This window comes from Dermacentor andersoni, chromosome 7 (genome assembly GCF_023375885.2).
Source record: "Dermacentor andersoni chromosome 7, qqDerAnde1_hic_scaffold, whole genome shotgun sequence".
Classification (NCBI taxonomy): domain Eukaryota; kingdom Metazoa; phylum Arthropoda; class Arachnida; order Ixodida; family Ixodidae; genus Dermacentor; species Dermacentor andersoni.
Genome location: NC_092820.1, coordinates 60,171,711 through 60,197,384, shown reverse-complemented (window position 1 = coordinate 60,197,384; position 25,674 = coordinate 60,171,711). Strand labels below are relative to the sequence as shown.

Genomic DNA, 25,674 nt, shown 5'->3' with positions numbered 1-25,674 from the left:
GTTCTCTACTGCGTGGTTTCGGCTTTTCAATATATAGCATCTATAAGCTTCATAGTGATGCCGACTGAGGAGCGATGCCATTAAGCAGGAAATGACTGCTGTGACATACAGAGCTGTTGAAAATAGAGGCACTGTAACGTAAAGTTATTCCAAACTACTTCTATTGCATTTTTTGCCCTTAGCTCTCCACGAGTGGTTAAAATTTTTCGGAGCATGCATACTTCGCCTGTTACTGAATAGGTGAAGCTTCACTGCTTACTAAAACTTCGCGTTTAAACGGCCCCTCACCAGGCCCCATATCAAATTTTGGTTATATGCTGGAAGTTGTTACATGTCCTCTAGGGAGCATTCTGCCGCAAAAATTCTTCGAGTCGGCTCATTAATAGCCGAGATAGAAATATTTCAGTTCCGCGAACCCATGATTTCGGCAGGCGGGCTCCACTGCATAGCGAGACTCTGCGAGACTCTCTCCATTCGCCTCGTCTAGCTTCCGCAAACCTTCCCTGCGTTCTCCCATGCCAGACTTCAAGGATCGCATTACACATACATCACGGACCCCGCCTTCACTTTTTTTTTTCTCCTCGCTTATTTTCTTTTTTTCAGAGAAGCGCTTCTCCGCTGGCGGCATTGCGTGCGAGCTGTTATCGTTTCACGCAGCGCACGCTTTCTGGCATTGCATCTCCTGGCGTGGTCGCATTAATGGTGCCAGAGAGAGCGTCCAGCCACAGCCCACCAAACACAGAACCTCTTAAAAACTTCTTGAAACGGCTACAAACGGCTATAGACGTCTTGGTCTATGATAAGACAGAAAATAGAATTTTTTCTAAACATGACCTCAGCACTTGCAATATGCTAGTATATATTCTATCTGCGGCAAAACCCACTACTGGTGTCACTAGAGTCTGTTTTGGTAAACACATTCAGAATGTCTAACTCAAGAACATTTCTAGATCTTTTTGTCTAAAAGTGCATAAAATGCCAAACGACGCGTTAAAAGTGCGGTTACCGTCAGCCGTTGGCGTTAGCGAATAAAAGACGCCACAGACAAATCGAACTCGTTGGAAGCAACATAAGTTAATTGGCTTTAATATTAAATAATTTCACACCAGAACTTCAAAAATCAAGGGCGTGTTATTGTTCTCCAGACGGGGCGCGCACACGACGCCTGGAAACCATTCTATGCTCGCGCCACAGGTATACTGACAGCAGCAGGAGCGAAACGCCGGCGTTGCACAGCGGTGTGACAGAGTCGCTGCACTGCGATCACTTCGGCGGCACAATCCAAATTTGTCGGACATCTTATTCTGTGCTGGAAACACTGGGAGGCAGGAAGTTTGAAAAAACGGCCACTGCCGCCCGCAATGTCTCGCTGTCTCGGTCGTGGGTTCGTTATTCAGTTGTGTGTCATTCTAAGCCGTTATGTACATTTATACTGGATATTAACTGGAGTCATTTAGCTGAACTGATGCTGTTTGCCCTGTGTTTTGCATCAGTGATTCGTGACATCAGCTGTATTGAGTGTTTTCGCCGACGGCTTACTACCACAATGGCGGGATCTGCGTTCACCGCCTTCGTGTCTCGGTGCGTCTTTGTACGTCGCACGTTCGGATAACACTTTTTCCGGTAAGTGAAATACATTGCACTTCGTTTTTCGTCAACAATGTGAATATTTTTAGGTGTTACCCGCGACAATTCTTGATATATGGGCTCTTCTGCCCTGCGAGTTTTCGTGATTACTTTTATACGAGGGTTCTGCTTGTGTTCAGCCGTTCAGCACTACCGCGCTCCACGACTTCCGCAACACCAGTCAGAACTTTGCCCTGCTTGTTAGTCTTTGTGGTTAACGTAGCACGAACCAACCGAAAGGAGTGCATTCGAAGACGACGCGCTGGCTGTAATGCTGAACCAGACTGAACTCGCCCTATTTTGTGTCCTTTTGTTTTTGCGTGTGCGCGCGGGTGTGTCAGTGACTATGCAGTTTGTAGCGTTCCCACTTTATAGCAAAACAAAAATATAACTGCAATGTTAACTTCATCTATACAATTCCAAATTAATTCGTCTGCTGATGTACAAATTTCACTTGTGTTTTGTTCTAAATAAGCAGCAAAACCTTTAACCTAGTAGGTGCTTCATGTGGGAGTGAAATCACGACAGCTTGGCATTTATTAATGAATGACTGTGACTGGGTCACCTTATTTGTAGCTGCAAATCTGCCTTTCAACTGACTTGATGCTATCCTATTTTGTTCCTTTCACTCTATAGACGGCTGGACATCCTTCTTGTACCTTGGCGCTAGCTGGATGACGGGACCTCATCATGATCAGTGTAACCCAATGTACTGTACCCTCTCTGGTCCTCCCAGTGCTTTCTATATGGTTTAAGGCCAGGGAGCACTTCGTGGTAAAATAGCTAGTTGGTGTCTCACAAACGGGCATTTTTTTGCACTGGTCCGTTAGAAGCTGCCACTCTTATAACCAATTACTCAGTGCCAGTGTACATACACAGTTCTACTAATAATTAGTTTCCCTAAGCCTTACAAAATGTATCTGTAGGTAGTCATTGCTATGTAAGAACTCAAAAATTAACTCTGCTGTATCATATAAGTATTCCATACATGAGTAAAAATTTGCTACAACAGTGTACATTACACCTTGCTACCCTAATGCACAATGTATTCAAGCCAGTATGTGATTAGTTTGGTATTCTAAATGTTTTCAGTGTGATCTAGTTTCTTTACAGGAATTTACTGTACAGCATCAGCAAGCAGTCTAATTTAAGATTTATGTGTGCTGTAAAAGGTGTGCTTTGCCTCTAGAATTGATAAAACATGGGCCGAGGCTTCCATACAAGGACAAACTTCAATTTCGCTCTACCACCATCAGCACTTGGCTGGCGCTTGCAAAAGGAATCACATCAGGTAGCTTGTGCCAGATTGTTTTTTAACCTTATTGTGAGGAGATCGCAAAGTAATGTGTGGAGGCGCCTGCATCTGAGATATAGATTGCGCTGCAACATATGTGCGTGTAGAACAGCAGGCATGATGCTGAGGGTTCCAACAGTTTGCAGAGGTGCTCTTAAAATTTTGTCATAACTGCAATTTTACCTGTACTGTATTTTGTCACCTATTTCAATAATATCATTGGAGGTGTTAACAGAATTTAGCAATCTATTTGCCCTGGCCCATTAGCCTGCCACATTTGCCTTTTCACTAGGTGGGCAATTATTCAGCATGGACCATCACTTGAATACACCTTTTTATGTGCAGTGGCTTCTCAATTGCAAGTCAACATACATGCTCAGAATTACCTGAGGCTATGGATGCACTGATGAATTTGCCACTTATACAAATCACTTTGCACTTTCTCGCGCAAACAGCATGTTAACACTTCCAAGACAATGGGCAATGTTATCGTTTGATCACATCATGAGATACTTTCAATTTTGTATGACGCATCATCCAAGGTGTTGCATCATTTGTGTGAGGTATTGCCCTAAGCCAATTAGGGTCACATGAAAATATATCAACAAAAGTGATTGATCCAGCTAGGAGTGTTGCTTTGGAACACTACTTTATCACCAGTCCTCCTTTGCATGCTACCTGCTTACTCTGTACTGTGCCATGTTTAAGTTTGAAAGAAAGGCAACAGCTAGGCAGCGCAAAATCCCAAACTTGCTTTTAGTTCAACAATATAAAACGCTATTTCACTTTTTAATTAAGTTAGTACATCTTTTACCTGCAGAGTGAATTACTGTTTTAAACTGATTATATTTTGCAGGAAGCTTCTGAGACTTGTTTGGCAGGTTGATAAGTGGCTTTTTAGCCACAAAACACCATAAAATAATTTAAAGGCTGACTTTGACTCTGCTATGCAACTTAGTGACTGTATGACAGGAACAAGATCTCTGAGTTGTGGCGCTGGCTAACACTCCCAGGGTTCTACTAGGACACATAAATACCCAAGAAAGTGGATGAGAAAACGATGCCGCTGTAGTTCAATTGGTAGAGCATAGCTCACGAAATGCGAAGGTTGTGGGTTCGGTTCCCACCTGCAGCAAGGTGTTTATTCATCCACTTTAATTTCCATTAATTTATTGTTTCATTATTTCATTTATTAAGCACAAGTAATTTCCCCTATGTTGTCCTTGGTGTCAGTGTGTTGGCTTCTTATGATAGGAAATATACTAGTCATTTTAGGCGTCATCGCATACATACCTTAAGATACCCGTAATTTAAGAGAAAGGAGTGCTTAAATTTATATTTAATGTGAGCCAAACTTCTTGCTTAGCACATATTGCTAATTGAAGTTCTAATTTCAATATTCCCATTTCCTCCCTCGCCTTTTTTTCCCTCTTCTGTACAGGTATTGCTTGCCTATGTCTACAAGAACCGTCACGCGTGGCCTGTGACAGCAAGCTTTTGTGGGCAGCAAGTGCTCTCCTACGAAGGCTGGCCTACTCTGGCAGCGGCGGCAATCATCTTCAAGATTTATCCATGATCACCTTTGCTGCTATTTGTCACTCTTGTTAATTGCACTTTCTGCATCTTTTCTAATTTATTAGGTAATAAAATATGAGTATGTGACATGGTGTGAAGTAGATGTCTTGCTGCATTTTCACTTGCAATCATCTTTTATGCATGAAAAGCTCATCGTACAGTTTATGAAAAAAAATAACAGCATATTTTGATTTATCTTTCAGTTCTGGTAACATGCAACGTGCAAGCAATTCACTAATGGATGGTATGCCGACGAACTGGCCATTATTTCGGTGTGATGCTGTGCAAGCATGCGGCGTTACCTTGCAAGAGGCACCCACAAAGTAAGTTACAATTTACTTTTAAATGAAGCATGGACATCAGAAAAAATATATTTATATTGCTAGTTAGAGTGGTTCGCAGGGTGTTTTTCCAGATGTACTATCCTTTATTTCTTAACTCATTGCAGCACAGTGTTCTGTTTCGTATACTGGTGTAAGGCTATTGTGCCCCCTGTAGCTGAAACCAGGATGTAATTTTTGCCTGAACTGCAGCATCACTGACAAAATGTTTCTTTGCTAGAAACTATTTCAATTTGGTGGAGACGCAGTAGGGCGAAGTTTTGTCAATAATGACGTGTTTAATGCAGAGATGTTTTTGTTTAGGTCAATGGGTGAACATTGGAATGATATCAGCATACAATACAGATCTTGTTTTATTTGCAAAATAATTCTGACAGGCGGCATTCAATTGATTGGTCTAATTAAAAAGCACTAATTGACCAATGAGGCTGTACTACACTATTCCCATGGTTCACATCTGGAAAAACTACCTGTCATCACTCTATCCGACAATATAAACTTTTTTTCTGATATCCATGCCTCGTTTAAAATAAATTGTAACTGTGGGCAAACGTCGTGTTACTGTAACAGCTGCCGCAAAAATTTGAGGGAATGTCTAATAAAAGTCTTCGGTTGTTCTTGTCAAGCTGTCCATTAGCCAACTTTTAGCGTAACGTTAGCAGGGCTTACTGAAGTACTTCTAGACGTCCATGGCTACAAAATGTCTTGATCAAGACAGCTACTAGGCTTTTGAATTAGCCGTTCAAGACATCTTTTAGACATCAAATAGCTGCTTGCGTGATTCGTGGGAGGAGTGGCACGCAGACCAGTGCCAGCGCAGAGTCGCACAATGTGACCAGATTTATTTAACCAGAAACCTCCTAAGCAATTGTGTAATGTCAACGAAAAGAGCTATAAGTATTCCTCAATGCATTATTTATGCCTTATGTATAATCTTACGCTAAACAATATATTCAGGGCAGTGCAGAAAGATTACACAAGGCTATGCTCCAGAAAACTGGCAGCGATATCGACGTGAACATCATGAGCAGTCGGCGCGTCGGCATGCAAAGCTGAGCTGGCTGAACATAGAGTGTAGTAGGTGCTTTTTCTTTCTAGACGCCATACACCACATAATGGAAAAAAAAGGCAGCAGCTCTTGCTGCTAAAAAGAAGCTCCTGCTTCTCATTATTTTGAAACGGCAAGAGCGACGACGACGGCGCTGGTGGGTGCGACCCGTGTTCATGCACCGAAAGGAAAAAGGGCTGTATTACACGGTGGTGAGTCCCATTTGCCGTTTTTCTTCCCATAATAATTGTGCTAAAATGTGCTACTACGGTTGCCCGAGCATTGATAGACCTTTTAACAACTCTATGGTTGTGCCAACTCCTGCACACTTGTAAATACTGTTCGAGGTCTATTCGTCGGGCTCAATTTATCTCGTTTATGGCCTAGCTTTCGACACAGGTGTGTAAGCATTAAATAGCTATATGAAGTGGCAAATGTGTATTGTACAGAAGCGCATTGTTCGCGATGCCAAGCTCGGAAACTGGGCCGCTTGTTGTTCTCGTCATTTTTAGCGTTTTAAAGTCTTAAGAACGGCAAGCTTTCACTGAAGTAGTTGAGTATCTTGCATTTAACAAATGCGTATCCTAGCATTAAGTGTTCTGGAACAAAAGGGTGGTTCTAAGCTTTAGGTTTCAGTATTTTCGGCGGCATCAGATACCTATTTTACGTGGCTCACCGCTAACATGCGATTTTATGCAAACCTGAATTAAAAAGAACAGGAAACCGATGAATCCTCACAGCTCAATAGATAGGAGTCCCGCGCAGCAGTAGCTAGGTTCAGGCATCTCAGTAGCACCTCTGCCGGGTGGCATCGCTCTAATGGCTCAAACGATATTCTAGTAGCGAAGTCGAAATAACGTTTGCTCACTATCTCGAAAATAACTCCCATTACACATAATTAACTGCGTAAATTGCGTTGAACGCAGCGCGCAGGCTCCGTAACGATGATGCGACCAGGCCAATGCTGTCAGAAGCGCCATCTCGCGAGCGGGAACCGAAGGGGGCCACATTTGCCGCCGCATCCCGGCGGAGTTTGCAAACTGAAAAAAGTAATCTAGTAACGGTGTCTGCATTTAGTATAGCCTCGAAAGCATCTGTAAAACACAGCCGTCCTATGGGAACAAGGCTTAACAGTGAACAGCTTACTTGATTTTGTTAATTTGGGTTACTCCATTCTTAAAAACTGTGCAAGTGGTTGCTCTGTTTTATACAGCACTGAATAGTGAGCAAAGAGGTAGCGTTCTATGTTTTCAAAGAGTAAGCAACTAGACACATTCGTACATAAAACATGTAAGTATAATGTCAGCTCGTAGGTATTTTTAAAGTGCATCTTACCACTTTTATTAGAGAGAAATCAATCAATTTGATTGACAGTTTTTCAAAACGCTGTTAAACATTGCCGTTAAAAATGTTCCATGAGCGATGTCATGCAACGCATGAAGGGATGATTGCATTTTAACTACTGATCAGATTTGACAATATTCAGTACACTCAGGAGTTAAAAAAAATAAAACTTCGGCAGGAGGCATCGTCAAAACTAGCCTTTACTGCTTCTAGCACTACCACAAACAATCAACACCAAATTAGCGCTTTCATCAACTTGGCAACATATTTTTAAATTACAGCAGCAGGCTGTCTAATTTTTTCGGATCATATGTTTACGCAACTTTTAACAATGTCACAAACAGTACATGCTGAGGAGCGCATTGTTTTGATGATTGTGTTAGACTGATATGAAGTGCTATTTTATTTTTCTTGCCCCTGCAGGCTGCTTTTAACCATCACCATTTCAACAGCATATGTTCAACTTAGTATGAGCAATCCTTCCCATTGTGTCAAGTCTTTCGTTGCACAAGAGCGCTCAGTCCATTTCAGACCGACCTTTGGCAGCTTTAATAGCCGTTTAATCTCCTACTCTCAAAAAACTAGCCGTGCAGATGCCCTAATTTATTACTGTACAATACTGTGCAACCTTGTACTTAACTGTACAGTGCAGTACTAGTGCTGTATAAAGAATGTGAAGGCTCCAGCACCAGTTCTTGGGGCACGATTAGACCAGCTTGTGCACAAAAAAAGCTGATTGAACACAATAATCAAATACGAGGAGGCTTGGGCATGCTCCCGAATCTGCGAACCATTGCTTTGAGAGACTAGGCAACTGCTCCTTGCACCAGAGGCGCTTTCACCTTTTCATATCTGCAAAGAAACAGCGTTCCCGCAAAACGTGCATTTCATCGCTATGGCTGATATTCACGCTGCCTAATACGCATTTTTTCCCCCATGGTTTAACTTGCAGAAGTGGAGAACTAGGAGCAAGGCGCATATTTTGTGCATTTCAGATTTTTTTTTTGCTCTTTGTACTTATATTGAAAATATCAAATTATTACTTGCATTCACGCTTATTGAGGTGCTTCTTTGAAGTTTTGCATAACAATTGTCAAAAAGTATCTGAGCAAATATTTCTGCTTTACTACCATTGAAAGCATGAATGACCAGGATAAAATTTAATTTGTCACACTATGTTGCAAGTATAAAATGTCTTGAAATAAAACTTCACAACACAAAAGCACCATAATAGAGTACATTTCTAGCGAAACAGTGAGTTGTGCATGTTTTACATTGCCTGCTTTGCTTCTCTTATATTTAAGCTACCCCATTCCTGAGCAACAGGGTATGTGCCCCACTTATCTTTTCATAACCTTTCCTAACCATTCTTCCCTTGACAAACATCAAGCATTGCCTTTGTCCTCATTACATTTATGTGTCAACGAATCACATTGGGCATGTGCATGAACTACTTCTGGCAGTTTTCCATAGCTTGTAAACTGCATTAATGCTTGTTTAAGAATGCATTAATCACCATATATTTTTTTGGCCAGGTGGCATTGAGTTTGCTCGCGTCTATTGTGGACCAAATAAAGTTGTTTCACTCACTCACTCACTTCCAGATGCGTCAGATGAGAGAGGACGACCATGAATTTTTTTTCAAATTCTACAGAATGACCCCACAAATGTTTGACATATTACTTTCATTTGTGGTTGAGGAGCTCAAACGCGAGTATGTTGTGAGGGAGCCCCTTGAACCTGGTGAACGACTTGCAAATAGCCTTAAGGTTGGTATAAGTTCAGTTTATTTGTATTTAATTTGGAACACTAGAATAATCAGTTAGACGACACCTGGTGATAGAATGTGTGTGTCAGTTTTGCAAGTACATTTTGTAGTAGGTAAAGAGCCAAGCTACATGTGTAGTTGGCACTGCTCTGGTAATTTGAGCGGCTCTATCACTGCCTATAAATAACCTACCGGTACAACTTGATTTCCTGTATAACAAGCCAAGGTGCTGCAAAAATCATTACTGTCTTTCAGCAAGCTGTCAGATTTGCATTTGTTGATTGGTGGTTAACTAATGTCTATGTACTATAAATTCATATTTATGCAACAGCAATTAATGCAGTGAAACATGTGCTTAGTATATTATTCAAGATTTTGAGTAATAAACAGGAACTCACAAGCTGTCTGAGCATCTGTGTAGCCAGTACTTCATCCCTGACTTTATCATTACTGTCAAATAATGGTAATAATATTGCTAATAAACTTGTAGATAACCATGCATACCTTTAATGGCCATCCATCTTTTGTTCCAGCTACCTTGCATCTGGCCAGGAAATAAAGGACGTGGCATTGGCATACAGAGTGGGCATCGAGACGGCTCGCCTATGTATTCATTTCTGCTGTCAAGTCATTTGGGCATGACTAAAGGATCACTTCATAAGGTAGGGAGCACATAATAACATTAAAGGATTTTGAGTTCACTTGCCACTCATTGTTTAGCCTTTACACACGCAGGATGGCTTTCAGCTGACCTGATTTGTTTGTCTATGTTATTAGCCTATTTAACTTGATGTATTTACTGCATCAGTCCTTGCAGTTCCCTTTCTAGAAAGTATCATTCTGCTGATGATTGTGTTAGTGTGGATGCACTTATTTTAATTCCATGCTGTTATGCATATTTCACAACATGCTGACACACCTCTTTGCACGTTAAGTGCAGGCATACATAATATAACTGCCTTTTACCACTGCTGGCACTTTTGTACTTCGTTTCATTGAATAGTGATGGCAGTGCATAAAGGAGGCATGTGACACGTATTCATCTTGCTTCTTTGAAACAGACGTTTTTCAGCACAGGGTGGCAGAGTAATGCGCATGAAATGTTAATTGTGATACGTGCACTCATGTACACTTATTTTGAAACCATTAAGTGGCGTCCTGGCCAAACAGCCATTCTTTCATTTAAATTTATGGGCAGTTCTAAGTACAAAATGATTTGTAATATTGTCACCCTCCTAACTTAGATTCCTTAGCACAGCCTTGCACACTAAACCTATTCTTTAACCATCTACATCAGTACACTTCCTGTGTAATGGCCACTGCAAAACATTTTTTAAATAAATTCAGGTGCCCTCCGTCGCTGACTGGACTGAAATTGCCCGAGGCTTTGCCTCCCAGTGGCAATTTCCCAACTGTTTGGGGGAGCTGTGGATGGCAAGCATGTCGCCATCACTGCGTCTCCCAATTCCGCCAGCCTATATATGAACTACAAGGTAAGCTTGTTCACTAGGCACATTTAAGCACACAATTCTTGCCATCTATCACGTATTACAGAGTACATCAGTAAACCACACATCTGATCAATTATACAAGATGTGAAATTCCAGCAAATCACTTTCTTGGTTGTGGCATTCTTTTGTTGTATATGTATGTTCACTATATTTTCATTGTGCAGTTTTACGTGCTCATTAATGCTCTGTTTATCAGCTCTTGGCAATGTGATGTCCCCTACAAATACTAAGTTGACGTTCGGCCAGCAGACATCAAATAAACAGTGTTTTCTGCTCAGTGCAAAATTTCAAAATTGTAGACTCCAATATAAACATTGAATATGACCGCAATGTTCTGCTAATCGCAATAACCAATTCACCATGTGCACTTCTGATGTCGTCTATGCAATTCGTTGAAGCTGCAGAAACGTATGCATTGGACAGAATGGGCAATGGTCTATGATAGAGCGAGAGAGCACTATAACAATGTTAAAAATTGGTATGGTAGCCATCTACCTGCCTACAGTAAGAAACGCGCATGCACTGCACTCTTTGGTAGTACCAGGTTCCTGAAATTTGCAAAGACCAACAGGACAAAAATTGTGAAGGTGTACTGCATAACAATAGCAAAAGTGTATCATCGGAAGACATATTTCTTTGGCTAAATACCTGTATGTGTGTTGCCGCCCCCCCTCTCCCATGCATGCTGTCAATCTGGCTGGTTCTTGCTATTCGCTAGATAATAAAAGGCTGGTCCTGCTTTGAATAAAGTTCAGGTGGCAGTCAGCATCCTATTGCACTGCTGCCGCATACATTGCAGATAAACCAACTTGCCCAAATCAAATTGTTGCTCGCACAAGGTGGTGGATGTGCATGTTGTTTCTAGGTAAATGCAGACGATTGCTGCAAATTGCTACAGACGCTGCTTTTCACAAGTCGTGAGTGACTTGGAGCAGTCACAACTGTTCCGTCTGAAATGTAGGTATTTCATGCCTAAAAGTGAGGCATCTCACTACTCTGTAGAATTGCTGCATTTGTTCTTAATGTGTACTTCCAGGGTCGTAAAGAATGTCATTTGAGTGCGTTTTTCATGTGTGCTTCTATTATACCTGCAAAGGTGGTGTACCAATATGGTGACTAATAACCTATTTCAGAGCACCTTTTCCATTGTGCTGATGGCTGCCGTCGACAACAATTACCAGTACACCATCACTGACGTTGGGGCTCAAGGTCGGCAAAGTGATGGAGGAGTACTACAGAGCTCGGAATTCGGGAAGGCACTGGCCAGAGGGACTCTTGGTCTCGGTACACCTTCTGCAAGCTGCCTGCCTGGGACAAGAACTGTCGCGCCCTATGCCTTTGTTGGGGATGAAGCATTTCAGTTATGCAAGGATTTTATGAGACCCTTCCCGGCAAAGCAGCTGACTGATAAAAGGACGGTCTTCAATTACAGGCTGAGCAGAGCAAGGTAAAGGATGGGACATACTTTCAGTATTAGGGGTCACGGTGATGATATTGAAGAAGCCGTGCAAGTTTTTTGGCGCTGCCAGTGACTGCTGTGGCGGCACAGAGCGTAGCTCTATATATATATATATATATATATATATATATGATGACCCTGATCCCTGATGAAGAACGATCCACCGATCGAAACTGTTGAAATTAAATACTTGTTCTGTTTACCTTGTAGCACCGCTCAAGTTCTTTACGTTTGAAAGGTAGCCTGAAGAATTCCTCTTTGCCTACTACTACTACTCATGGCTACTAAACTTGCTACAGAGAAACAGATCTCATGGAAATTCCCGCATAAGATACTGCATTGTGCCGTCATCGGCGATTTGCAGACCAAGTATGTTTTCAGTCACTTTGACCTGCACGAAGACGACGCCCCAGCCTTCGTTTCGCAGTCATGTGCATCGATTGAGGACACGTTGCATTTGGACTTTGTGCCACGCTCCGTGACTACCTTGGTGCTACATGCGGGCACGAATCACCTCACCTCTCAGTCAGGCAGCATGGTCTTTCAGCGGTATAGAAATCTGCTGGACACAATTCGCAAGCTGCGCCCGGAAATCAAGAAGTTGTTCGCCACCTTGGTGCTGCCGGGAACACCAAACCGCCGTCGAGCGTGTCGCAACAGACGGTACGTCGAGCGCTTGAACAAGGAGGCATGTCATTTCAATGCCTTGCTGCAAAATCACTGCCGGCAGACAAGGAATGCCATCTGCCTTGGCCACGAGTTCCAGTGGCTGCCCCCAGGCAGAGTACTGGCATCTGATGGGGTGCACCCCAGCTTCGAGGGGGTGGCCATCAATGCCAGTCACCTGAGGTGCATGCTCCTGCAGGGCGGCGGACAGTCGCATGGATCTTGGCGTGATCACACCTCGAATGGTTACGCAGGGCCCGTGCGGAGGGGCTCACCATTCCGTCCGGGCGATGCCCAGGCTGCCCCCTGTGACGAGTCGGACCAACACGCTGCACGTGTCCGGAGCTCCAGCACGACCAGGGGCACCGGTCGCCGAGAGGGGAGCGGACACCGCAGAGATCACCCCCCTACGCCGAGGCTGTCGCCTGCGAAGCCCCAACACCGAGAGATTGACTGGCCAACACTTCAGGTACGGCGCGATCCGGCACTTATTGGTCCCGCGAGTTCATGATGTTGCGTAAAACAATTGACAAGCGGGTGCGATTTGAGATGCATGCCTCTAATATGAATAAATATTTAGCTTCGGGCGTCACACCGAAGGGTCTTCAGGTAAAACAGAAGCTGGCAATGGATACCTTTGACGAAAAAGAAAGAGAGCAGTGGAATGCTATATACTACGGGAGGCCTCGCTTGGACTTACTCGGCTGGTGGCACAACATAGCGTGTGTGGAGCATCGCAGCTTAAAAACGAGGAGCAGCTGCTGTTGTGTCAGTCAAAGCTCACAGAATTTGCAAAATACGAGGGAAAGAAAATGTCAACATCCAAGAACAACAAAGAAAGCGATGGGAGCGTGACAATATCCGAACGGCCATCAGAGGCGATTCTCAAAGCCATAATCTTGAATCCGAAGCGACCGGTTGTTCTGAAGTAATCAGCGAAAAAAAGCACGAGACAGTGGGCAATGCCTCAAATGTCATAAACTTGTCGAGTAGCCCATTGTCGAGTGCACAACTAAATCTCCTTTCGAAAGGTCTAACTTTTTGTCCGGCGTCAGGAAGGATGAACGAGTTTCAATTGTTTCAAGATTTGGATGATTTCGCGAGAAATTTGCGACTTGGGAGTACTTTTATGATCAAAAAACTACAGAGGGGCATCTTGATCAGCTACCTGAACTCTCTGAAAAATCGTGGACATCTGGCGAGGCATCGACAAATACTTGGACATGTATATTTGTGCGGTTCAAAAAGACATTATAAAAGAGTACGAGAGGCATCGTCCCATCCGCAGTAGCCTCTCAAAAGAGGAAGAGCAGGCGCTGCGAACCCTACGTGATGATCAAACATTTGTCATTAAGCCAGCGGACAAGGGTGGTGCAGTGGTGGTACTTGACCGGAGTGTTTACATAGCCGAAGGTTTCCGTCAACTGGGCAACTCTTACACAGAACTCCCAAGCAATCAGCGAAATAAAGGACGCCCTAACCACTGTGTGCAAGGCAGGGCAGATAACCGATAAGACGTTCAAAGCATCGATACCGAGAAACTCTGGCCCCTGTCGTTTCTACCTACTATCCAAAATTCACAAAATAAACAATCCCAGTCTGCCTATCGTTTCCAGTAATGGAACAATGACTGAGAAAATATCCAGCTTTATTGACAGTTTCATTAAGGTCATCCCATCTTTATTCCCCTCGTACATTAAAGACACAAATCACTTTCTTCGGGAGGTATCAAACCTGACGGTACCGGCAGGGGGTTACTTGTTAACTATGGATGTCGCATCTTTGTACACCAACATACCTCACGCCGAGGGCATACCTTCCGCAGTTTCAGCTTACGCTGGCTCCAGCCAACCTAGGCAATTAGATAAAGATGCAGTTGAGAATTCTAAATCTAGTACTGAAATATAACCACTTTGAGTTCGAGGACAAGCATTATCAGCGGAACCGCCATAGGAACAAAGATGGCGCCAAATTATGCAAATATCTTTATGGCATCCTTAGAAATACCCTTCCTTTCAAACTCTGCCGTAAAACCAATACAGTATTTTATAAGCGATTCCTGGATGACATTTTCTTTGTGTGGGCCGACAATGAACAAAGTCTCTTGGACTTCATTTCCAATTTCAATTCTCAGCACCCGTCAATCTGCTTTACGCACAACTTCTCCCAAGATAGTATTCACTTCCTCGACGTCACTCTGTCACTGAGTGGCGGTCGCATTTCCACATCCCTATACAAAAAGCCGACAGATCGTCAGCAATATCTGCATTTCTATAGTTGCCACTCCCATCCCTGCAAAACAAGCATTCCCTACTCCCATGCCCACAGATACAGAAGAGTCTGTTCCGAATCTGCGCAATTTCAGCGACACGCGGAGGAACTGAAATCTGCTCTCATACGCCAAAAATAGTAGACGATGGCATTGAACCCGCCTCCAGCTTAGATCGAGCACATATAATGGGAGAAAGGGTAAGCAATACCAACACACAATCAGATCCGAACTTGGTCCTCACATACACTACCGGTGCTCTGTGGGTCAATGTCATTCTCAACCGCCATTTCAACATCATGAAATAGAGCATCCGACTCGCTACTATATTCAGGCGGCCAAACAAAAATTTAAGGGATTTTTTAGTCAGGGCGAGGACACAGAATTCAAACAGGCCCAAGGGCTGTCGACCGTGTGGGAAACCTCGTTGCAAGATATGCCGTCACATGACAACAACAGACACGGCTGAGGCATCGAACTCGTCCTTCGTATATAAAATTAACGCAAATCTTGACTGATTCCAGTAACGTCGTGTACGAAATTCGATGAGAGATGTGTAAGCAGGAATATATCGGACAAACAGAGACCCCTTTCCGCCTGCGGTTCAACAATCACCGCGCACATGTGAAAAGTCTCCCGAATTTACCCTTCTCCAGGCACGTTCAACTGCCAGATCACTCCTTTGAACACATGAGCGTTGTGCTCTTGCAGTCTGGTTTCCAACACACCCATGCACACGAGCAGAGAGAATCTTTTTTCATCCATAAATATGGAACATACGCTTAAGGAATTAATGAGAGTCCGGGGCGGCTGACGTGCCTCCGGGATGTGCCGTGAGAGTGCATGGGAAGTGTGAATACATGTTCTGTACTCTAAAATTGAGATGCTGGCCACCGCATGCTCGTCCCCCCGCATGCGCCTCAAGGGGGCGAGCGGAAAACTAATAAATCCAGTTTCCTGCACCCCGATACTCAAGTGGTCATTCTGAGTGACCTATTGCCCCTACTTGGAATCCGCACAAGCTGACTTGATGTCATTTGTCAGTTAAACGTTCAAAAACTGGACCACAAGGAGGCTATTTAACTTGGCTCCCTAAACCTAAGCCCAGGGGCGCACTTGCTTTGCGAATCCCACGCATATATTCTTTTTGGAACTATATATATTTTTTCGCACCGCAGCTGGACCACAGAGTTGCCGGAACGGGCCGTGCCTTGTATATGTGTACTGTCAGCTGTTTCTTTCCACAAGTTGCCGCTCTTCTGTCTTCCTTCTGGGCCCCTTCTCTAATGTGCCCTCCGCTGCCTGATTCAACTTGCCCTCTCTCCCGCTACAACGGCAGCATGCGCACTGGTGCTGCGCAGCGACCGTTTTCTCCCACCTTGCCTCGGGTAAACGGGAACCTTGCTGCCGCTACTTCCCACCCCCTTCACTCTCCGACTTGCGTCTCCCTCCTCCTGTGTGCTTTTTTGCTTTTGCTTTTCTTCATTTTTTTTTCTCGCTGACCTCCTTGCTCTACATACATGGGACTCCACCTTCCTCTTGCCCTGCATAGTTGCCAAAGGCAGCTGTAAATCTGGCAAAGCGCCGAAAGTCAATCACTGTCACAACTGTCCCTCCCGGTTTGATGTATCCGAGAACGACCGGGCACCCGGTCTGGTGTCTTCACTACCAGGGCCGAACTGCCCTTTTTTTTAAACCGTGATGAAGATCGGTCCACTGATCGAAACTGTTGAAATTAGATACTTGTTCTGTTTACCTTGTAGCACCGCTCAAGTTCTTTACGTTTGAAAGGTAGCCTGCAGAATTCCTCTTTGCCTACTATATATATATATATATGTATATATATATGCTGCATGTATACGCACAGTACGTAACTGTACATAAATTTTAGTAAAGCACTGAACTGAGCAGTTCATTGTACACTTATTCAAAACTATGGATAGGTGGGCTAGTTGGTAATGCATATTAATAAAAACTTAGAGTGCTAAAAACATGAACGTAGAAAAAGGAACGCACACCACATGCTCACTCAGAATTGGTTTAATGCACGTAGTATGGAAAAATACATAAAAAATGAATGCATCGCGCATGTCAAGATGAGGTATAAAAACAGCATGCATCTAAGGCACGTGTGAATATCGATTAATAACTTTATCATGTTGCAATAAGGATACTTTGCTTATACACAGCGTGGCATTTTTGGTGATATGATCGGCTTCAGAGAATTCTGGTGTGGCTTGGTTAGGGTGATGAAACAAAATGACTGTTTTCGAAGATGGGTTTACACGGACATGATTTTACAATGTAAGGCGAGACGAGAGGATGGCGCACCGTTTAATGAATTGTTGTGTTCTCTTAGGCGTATGGCATGGATCATGTCTGCTGGCACTACAATCCACAATCTGCAAAACCTGTTTTAGATTTCACATCGGGGCACTCAAAAATTGTGAAGCGTGGAATTGTTCTGTCGTGATTATGCGTGGCCTTGGAAAAAACTTGCGTGCACAATTTGAGCACGAGTTTTTGAATGCAAGTGGAACACCTTAAGGCTGCGGGGTTACCCTATGTACCTCATCACATCAGTTTGTGAAAAGCTCATTGCAAAGCAAGGAAAATGCGGGTGTCTTCCTTCTGTTCAAAATGAAGGAAACGAAAAATTGGCACTTATCCCCTATGTACACAAACTTTCACACGGCTTAAAAGATGTGGCAAAGCATTATGGTGTTTGGGTGGCATTTGCTGCACCACCCAGGCTTAATGGCATTTGCTCCATTGTGCACAGAAGGGCACAGGCCATGTCAGTGGGTGATAGAGGGTGCAGCCTGAAACATGTTAATTGTTTTGTTGATTGTGTCTCGGGAGTAGTGTACAGAATTCACCTAAGATGTGGTCATGTGTACATTGGCCAAACAGGCAAATGTGTCAACATACACCCACGAGAACAGAGAAATTCTAAGAGGGTGAGCCATCCTCTCATCTCACCTTACATTGTAAAGGATGTCTGTGTAAACCCATCTTCAAAAACAGTCCTTTTGTTTTGTCACCCTAACCAAACCACACCAAAATTCTCAAAAGCCCATCATATCACCAAAAACGTCGCGCTGTGTGCAAGTCAACCATCCTTATCACTACATGATGAAGAAGTCAACTTTATTAACCGATATTAACCGTTTTTTTTCCATGCATGGATTAAAGATCAGTTGTGAGTGAGCTCGTGTGGTATGTTTCTTTTTCTACGTCCTTCGTGTTTTTAGCGCTCTAAGTTTTTATTAACTATTCAAAAGCGCAGAAATATTAATTTAACTGATATTCTAGTTGCATGGATAGCAGGTTTTCTTTCTGGTCGCATGCAGTTTGTTTTAATTGATGGTACCAACTCTATATGTCCCCATTGCATCTGGTGTACCCCAGAGCAGCCTCCTGAGGCCATTGCTGTTTGTATTATACATTAATGATATTGTACACATGGTACACAAATTAGACTTTTTGCAGATGCCTGCATCTTATTTCGATGGAAAAATCTTTCAGTGCATGAGCAAACTGAACTTGATTTAAACCTAGAATACATAGTGTGATGAGTGGGGCATGGCTTTGAAGAAAGACAGAACAGTCCGTCTTCGCAAAACACATAAAAACCTGCTAAAGTAAGAGTACATACTGGCCTCTGTCCCGCTAAAGGAAGTTGAAAACTACAAATACCTAGGTCTAACATTCACTAATACCCTTTCTTAAAGCTTACATTTAAATAATATTTTCTCTTCCGTTTTCCAAAAAGACAAGCTCAGAAATTAACCTGCCTGTGTTGAATTAGTTATGTTACTTTTATTAGATGCAAACTAGAATATGCTATTATTATATGGGATCTGTACACTACACATAACGTTGGAAAAGTTGAAAAAATGAAGAGAAAGGCTATTCATTTGATCTATTGTAAGTTTAAATGCACCGATGGCTGCAAATAATATTCCCCTGCTCGAAACACAGATTCACCTGAATTTTGTGCACTTGCACATTAATCGCAAAATATCCTTAGACCTCGCTTTATATATAACCCCTCTGTCCACAAGGCGCACAGGTCACGATCAACCAAATGCACTCACCCCCTATTAGGCCAGGACAAATACTTACAAATTTTCCTTCTTCGCTCGCACAGTACCAGAATGGAACTCCACTTCTGCGACATACTAGCTCACTTTATAAACAAAGTACATACTTTTCCTATGTTGTGTATTTTAATAACATTTGCTTCACACTTTATCTTTTTGTTGTTTACTGTATTGAGTTCCTGACCTATAAGGATGCAATCTTGGTCTGCGGTATGTCATAAATAAAAATTTTAAAAATGTGTGTGAACCAGGCTGGAGCAAGGCTGGTTGCTTATAGCAATAACATGCTCTTTGCTGGATATTTCCCCTTTTGATGTACTGGTGGAGCTAGTTCGAAGTGAAAATTTCACTGGTAAAAAGAATTAGCGATAGCCTGCTTGCACAGTTACGTTCGCGTGACAGTGCACACAATTAGCAGTCTGCCGAGGACTTTTCAACCTCGTGTATGGCAGCCAAAGACATTTATGCATACGACAAAGGTAGCTCTCTGTCATGAGCCAAGCTGACAGGATGATTTATGCAGCTTACTGCCATCACGGTGACACAGAGGTTTCTGGAAATTCTTTTATTGGCCGACAGTGTCCTGCATGTTTGCATTGCAGAAGGTGTGCCGCGAATGCCCTTGGGATCGCAGCAGCAAGGTGGAGAGTGCTCCTACGCACAATAAACCTCCATCCGACTAACGTCGATTACATCATCAAAGCAGCTTGCATCCTGCGCAACTTCATAGTGAAGTTAAATGCACAGATGCATGGGTATGTGGATAGAGAAGACAGCTTTGGAAATGTGATACCAGGCCACTGGTGGCAAAGTGTGGAAGGAGAAGCTCGGGACGGCCCACAGCCAAATTATTTTTCACTTGCTTCCACATATGCCAGGAATTTTCACACAGAGGCAGCAGATGCGAGAAACATCTTCACTGCTTACTTTTGCAGCACCTTTGGTGAAGTTGCTCGGCAGTGGCAACAGCCAGGCGTGTCGAAAGATGTTGCTCTAAAGCACCTACAGGACCAAAAGCTTTTGCCACTTGTAAGGAAGTGAATTTCATTTACTGTATTTATTCAGATATAGATCCTTTTTTTCTTCATTCAGAAATCAACCCTCATTTCCAGAAGGCATTATATCTCCTTTGTGGATGGATTTGTAGTAGTCCTTTCACAGATGCCTTTGTGAATGGGACCATTTGCCATTTTTAATTCGGTCGTTAATACTCCCTCAGATAAAGATTCATCAAATACTATGTAAACATAAAGTGACAGTGCTGTTGCACAGTGTTTCAACTTATGAAGTAATACGTGTAATCAGGACCAACTGCTTTATTTTCAGCTATATCTTGTAATATACCTTTTTATTCCTCGCACACTGATTTCTACTGGCTGCATTTTTCATATTTGAACAAGCTGTTGAGAGTCGCAGGTCTGTGCAGGAAGGAAAATGGAATAGAAGTTGTTTAAGCAGGTTGCTTTACCAAAAAAAATTAATAATAAAGAGGCTTCAGCGTGAACCGCTAGGTCTCTGTCGAAAACCTGAAGGAGTTCTTTAAAACTGATGGTAGCGCTAAAAAGGACGGACACACGATGAAAAGACGACACAACGACGAGGAAACGCTACTGAAACTGGTTTATTTTTCGAAAAAGTTCTATATTCAAGAGAATCACAACACATGCGCACAACCGAACTGCACCAGCCTTCTTTATCGCAATATCGAAAACATGCACGCCAAGTGAAATGATAAAACACGTCACCAACATCACCAACTAGCCCAGCACCAAGTTTTATTGAACCTGAAGGAGATCTCGTGCCACAGCGAATCGTTTACGATGCAGTAAGCAAGGCTGGTGGCATCCTGAACATTGTAATAATGAAGGAGTTGCGTAGATCTGTCTTGGCTGCACACAACCGCTATCGAACCTACTTGGAGGATTAAAAAAAAAAAAGAAGCGATCGAGCAGTCAAGAAGGCATCAAAGAGAAGCCACATTGAAGAAGAAATACACGGCATGAAGACGAGGAGGCCGGAGGCAACAATTGCCGATTTAACAGCTTATGCTGACAACTACACTGAGCGGGTAGAAGCTTCATTCGACATCACCTTCATTGTGAAGTCCAACAGTTTGAGAAAAACGGCAAAAGAAAAAGACTCTGGAGCTTGCAGAAATGGATGACAAGTTGAAAGGGAAAGCTTCAGGAACTTAATCGTGAGTCCACTGTTTGAGAATGGGTCTCTTTTTGTGAGTGTGTGCAGTACATTTAAATTCTTTGAACGAATTCGGCCTTGTTCAGCTGCCCGTGACGATCGCCAGTCCGCCACCGAACCTAGAGCCAGATGAGTCGAGTGGGGTAAGTTCACACTGTAGAAGGTCGACGGCAGTGCCCACTGCTAGCTCGTATTACCAATGGACCACACTGCAGATGCTTATATTGGCTAGGGCCAAGTTGCCCTTACCTCCTGGAGAACGGTACATAAATCAAAAGCTGGCTTCCATCTACCCATCATGATCATTGGATGTAATAAAAGGGCTTCGAAAGAGTAACAAGTATAAAGAACTCTTGGCTAAAGAATCAGAGCTTTGCCAAGTGAATAATAATAGTAATTCTTGCAGCTTCTCCCATGAGGATAGTCTTGATGAGGAAGCTCCCTCCACAGTTGATTCAATTAATCTGGAGGATGTCACACAGACTTTCTCCGACTATAACTTAAATTGTCCAGGGTTGGCCAAGAATGCTTGTGACACTCCGATAACCACGAATGATTTGGCCATAATTTATAAACATAATGGAGTTAAAATAAGGAAACCAAAGCAGGCAAAGAACAAAAAAGTCCGCCTGACTCATAATAGAAATGAAAAAGCTAGGCATTTTAACAGGCGGCAGCATAAAGAGCATCAGAGATTATATGGCTTAGACCCCAAAGTCCTTGAGGAACGAATATGTCAGCAGGGACAGCTGGGGAAAACTGACTGATATCCACAAGACTTTTGATAGTATTCTAGGTTGAGCATCTATCCCTGTAGATCATGTCAGTATTAAAGAAAATTCTCTGCCCTGTGAAGCTCAACTTTGCTCCGAGGAAGAAAGTCGCGAAATAATGAAAAACATGGATGCGTGCTCGGCCCCGGGTCCGGATGGCTCACCATACGAGAAATTAGGAAATCTAATGCCGTCTGGACGGTAATATTCAACAATTTTTTAAGTTTCTGGCGTTTCCCAGATGACCTTCGTCTGTGAAGAACAGTCTTCATTCCGAAGGGCTGCAATGCTGCCACCGCGGCCGAGCTGCATCCAATTACAATCTCTTCTGTTATTGTCTGCACCGTCTCCCGATTAATTTTCCCCGGACAGAACCTGTTACTTCTGCAAGGAATCGTGAAGCATTCTAAAAGGTTCCACAGGCTGCTTTTTGCAGCCTCCCTAGGCTTACGAAAGGCTTTTGACTCCATCAGCCATACTGCACTATTCATGGCTCTTGAAGAGGGCGGCTGCCACATTGCCTATTCCGAGAACATTCGTGACTTTTACACTTCTCAAGCGACTGCGTTCCTGTACAGAGGTAAATCTGGCAATGTCAGAGTATATGTACAGAGGAATTAAACAAGGCGATTCTTTGTCTCAGTTTCTTTTTAACTTTGGATTCCTTGGTCCACGAACTTAATTCATCGGCATTTGGGTATGAAATTAACGGTCAAACAATCACGGCTATGGCACATGCCGATTTTTTATTTCTAGCCTCGGGATACGAACTGTGCAGAAACCTGGACGTTGCAGAGACTAGTTCGAAAAAATTGGATTGGCGTTAAACCCTTTTAAAACCCAATATTTTGGTTGGCGGTTCGACTCCCACAGGCTGAAATGGTTCGACTATGACAATCCTCCCCTAAAAGTAGGAGATGCCATGATCAAGCCAAAGGGTCGCAATGAACCTATTCATACCTGGGAGTCGACCTTTTTGTAAACAAACACCCTACAGCTTCAACCGATACCATTCGGCCCAGTTGAAGCCATTTAAAAAACTTAACTGCATCTCAACTTTCCTTGTGCCGAAATTGATGTATGCAGCCTCCAGCTCTCCGACAGTTCAATCTTTAACCAGGAAACTCGGCCACGACATATTCCAGGAGCTCAAACAAATCCTTCATCTCCCAGCATCATTTCCTGACATCACTCGCACTCCACATCGAGCAGGGGGTCTTCGCGTGCTGGAGCTATCACGAGTGGTGGCAGAATTCCAAGTGAAAGCATTTGCCCGGCTCCAATGCCTAGGCTCTCCAATCGTGGACGCTGTGCTAGAAGGGCCCCTTCGCGGGAATCAAGGAGCACTCAAGGAAAGAATAGGTGTACCGACCGGCTTCGTCGAGCCTCCATAATTGCAAAAAGCACTACAGCAAGCACGTAAGACACATTTGGAGGACTGGAACAAAAATTATACGAATAAAAGCCTTTTCACTTTTGAGAATAATCCAGTTGGAAATGGGTGGCTTCGTCCAGATACCAGGTATATGGGAGACGGTGACCGTATTCGTTCCCTGTGCCTGCGTACTAACCTATTTCCAACAAGGACGCTCTCTAATCGGCATTCTAAAGATGATTTGGCCAAGCTTTGCAAAAGATGGCACCATGCACAGGAAACCACATATCACATCCTCCAGGTGCGTCCATCCGTCCACAAGCCGCGTTGTTCACGGCATAACTTCATTTCACGGGCCATCATTACTAAACTGTAGGAAAAGCACAAGGATGCCGAGAGTTCGAGCAAGCGACTCCTTGTGATCGGGGACGGTACCAGGCTTAGGCCAGATATTGTTCTCGAGCTCAAGAAAAAAAGCATTCATTCTGGATGTGGCGATCGCTTGGGATGCCAGAACAGAGACATTGGAAGGCATGTGTGCTGCTAAACGCCAAAAGTACCAGGCCTTGGTGCCGGTACTTCAAGCCAAGTGCCCTGGAAAGGAGGTGAAGGTCCTCCGGCTGGCATTTCGCGCACACGGCCCCCTTGGTCCCAGCACCAAGAAGGCTGCCGAAGAAATTGACTTAAAGAATTGGAATTGGCCTGGCTTGCGGCACGTACCTTGGTTGGCAGTCTCGTCTGTCTCAACCGTTTTTCTAAAAAGGTGATCGCTTGATCTGGGGAATCGACAGTACTCTTGAGGCCACCCTTGTGTCTCAGCCGCCATTTCCCTTTCCTAAATAATTATTTTTATTTATTTACTTAATCATATTTTATTATTTCATTATTTATTTATTACTGTTTATTATATTTTTTCCCTCCCATCCACCCTCTCTTAGCTAACTCATTAAAGTTAAGCTCCTGTGCGATATCTCTAGCATATGGTTGTACCTAGTGCAGGGGAAATATAGTTTTGGGAAAAATATAGGCTAAATAATTAAAGGCTAATGATAAAGGCTTAATAAACATACAGGTTCTTAGTAATAAAATAATATGGCAATGTAGATAACCCTTTGGGGTCTGATTGGGTTATGCCATTTTCTCTCTTATTGTAGAGGGGGAGATGTAGGGATAGTACAAACATATAAATATGCGCAATCCATGTTGTTTTTAATGTGTCTAGCTTTTTCCAGCTGCTGCATTATTCCTTTTGTGGTGATATGCCACTTGTGGGAGTTCCTTCAGTCTACCGGGGCGCAGTCGTTGCTGTGCCTAAGGCTCCAGACTTATTCGCCATTGCGAGGAAAACCCCTCCCAAATGCCTACCCCTCGACCGCGCCCCACGACGTCATGCTACGCGGCCCTCCCATTGGGTCGTGGGGCGTGACGTAGGGAAGAAGCCCCGACTGGGGACGATCGCCGTGCGCGGGGGAGTCGTGCTGCGGCAGGGACGAGCGCCGGTCACGAGAGGCAAGCTGCAAGGTACGTGAGCGACCAGCTATTTGTGTCCTCAACGCCCCGGCCTGGGGGCGTTCACGTGCTTTGTCAGCTTGCGTAAGTGTGGCTTGCTGAGTGGCTCTGCGTTCCGCCCTTGCGGTAGTCGCAGGTGCTCAGTGCGTCACATTTTGCGTGTCCGAACCGTCGCAGACCATTGTCGGTGACGGGAAGCGCTAGGTAGTGTTTGCGAACGTATTTCGGCATGCGTGCGCAAACCATTGTTCGACGCGGCGTGTAACCCGCCTTCCTCGCCATCGGGAACCGTGGGCGCCGAGTGTACGTGTGTTTGGGTGCAGTCTGGTACGTGTTGGCCATTTGTGATCAATAAACGCCTTAACTGTCCTGGACGCCTTGTGTTCCTAGGAGAGCGCCCATGCGTGCGGCCAGAGCCGGCCAGGCCTTTCGGCTCGGTGCTCGAACCTGCGGTGGGTCTATCGCCGTGCACCGTCGTGCTGCGTCGTGGGGCCCCATGTACGGATTATTCTGCCGAAACAAGCAAATCCGAACGTGGTGGCCGCCGACCAAGTGCCCGCGACGGCCTTGGAATGAGACGTTCGGGACTGAGCGCTGAGGCTCCGGGGACGTCTTGCCGTTTTATTTTGTAGGTGGGGTTCTTTAACATTTTTTAATGTTTATTTGCGAGTGTGTGTCTCTGTGCGTGTGTGTGTGTTCGTATAGCAGACATTACATTTATTCTGGGGGTATTCTAGGGCAGTGTGTTGTGCAGTTACCCTATGAGTTATATGGTTGTGCGCGATTTTCACTGGGTTTGCTGTACGTGTTAAAT

At 43.9% G+C, this 25,674-nt stretch overlaps 1 long non-coding RNA gene and 1 pseudogene across 1 annotated transcript; one reads left to right on the top strand and one right to left on the bottom strand.

Moving 5' to 3' along the window:
- LOC126534861 (uncharacterized) overlaps positions 1-25,674 on the bottom strand; it is a 117,205-nt pseudogene that overhangs the window by 21,980 nt on the left and 69,551 nt on the right.
- On the top strand, positions 22-4,562 carry LOC126534412 (uncharacterized). Its single transcript, XR_007600354.3, has 3 exons — positions 22-1,623; positions 2,263-2,325; positions 4,362-4,562. It is a non-coding gene; the product is annotated as an uncharacterized lncRNA (long non-coding RNA).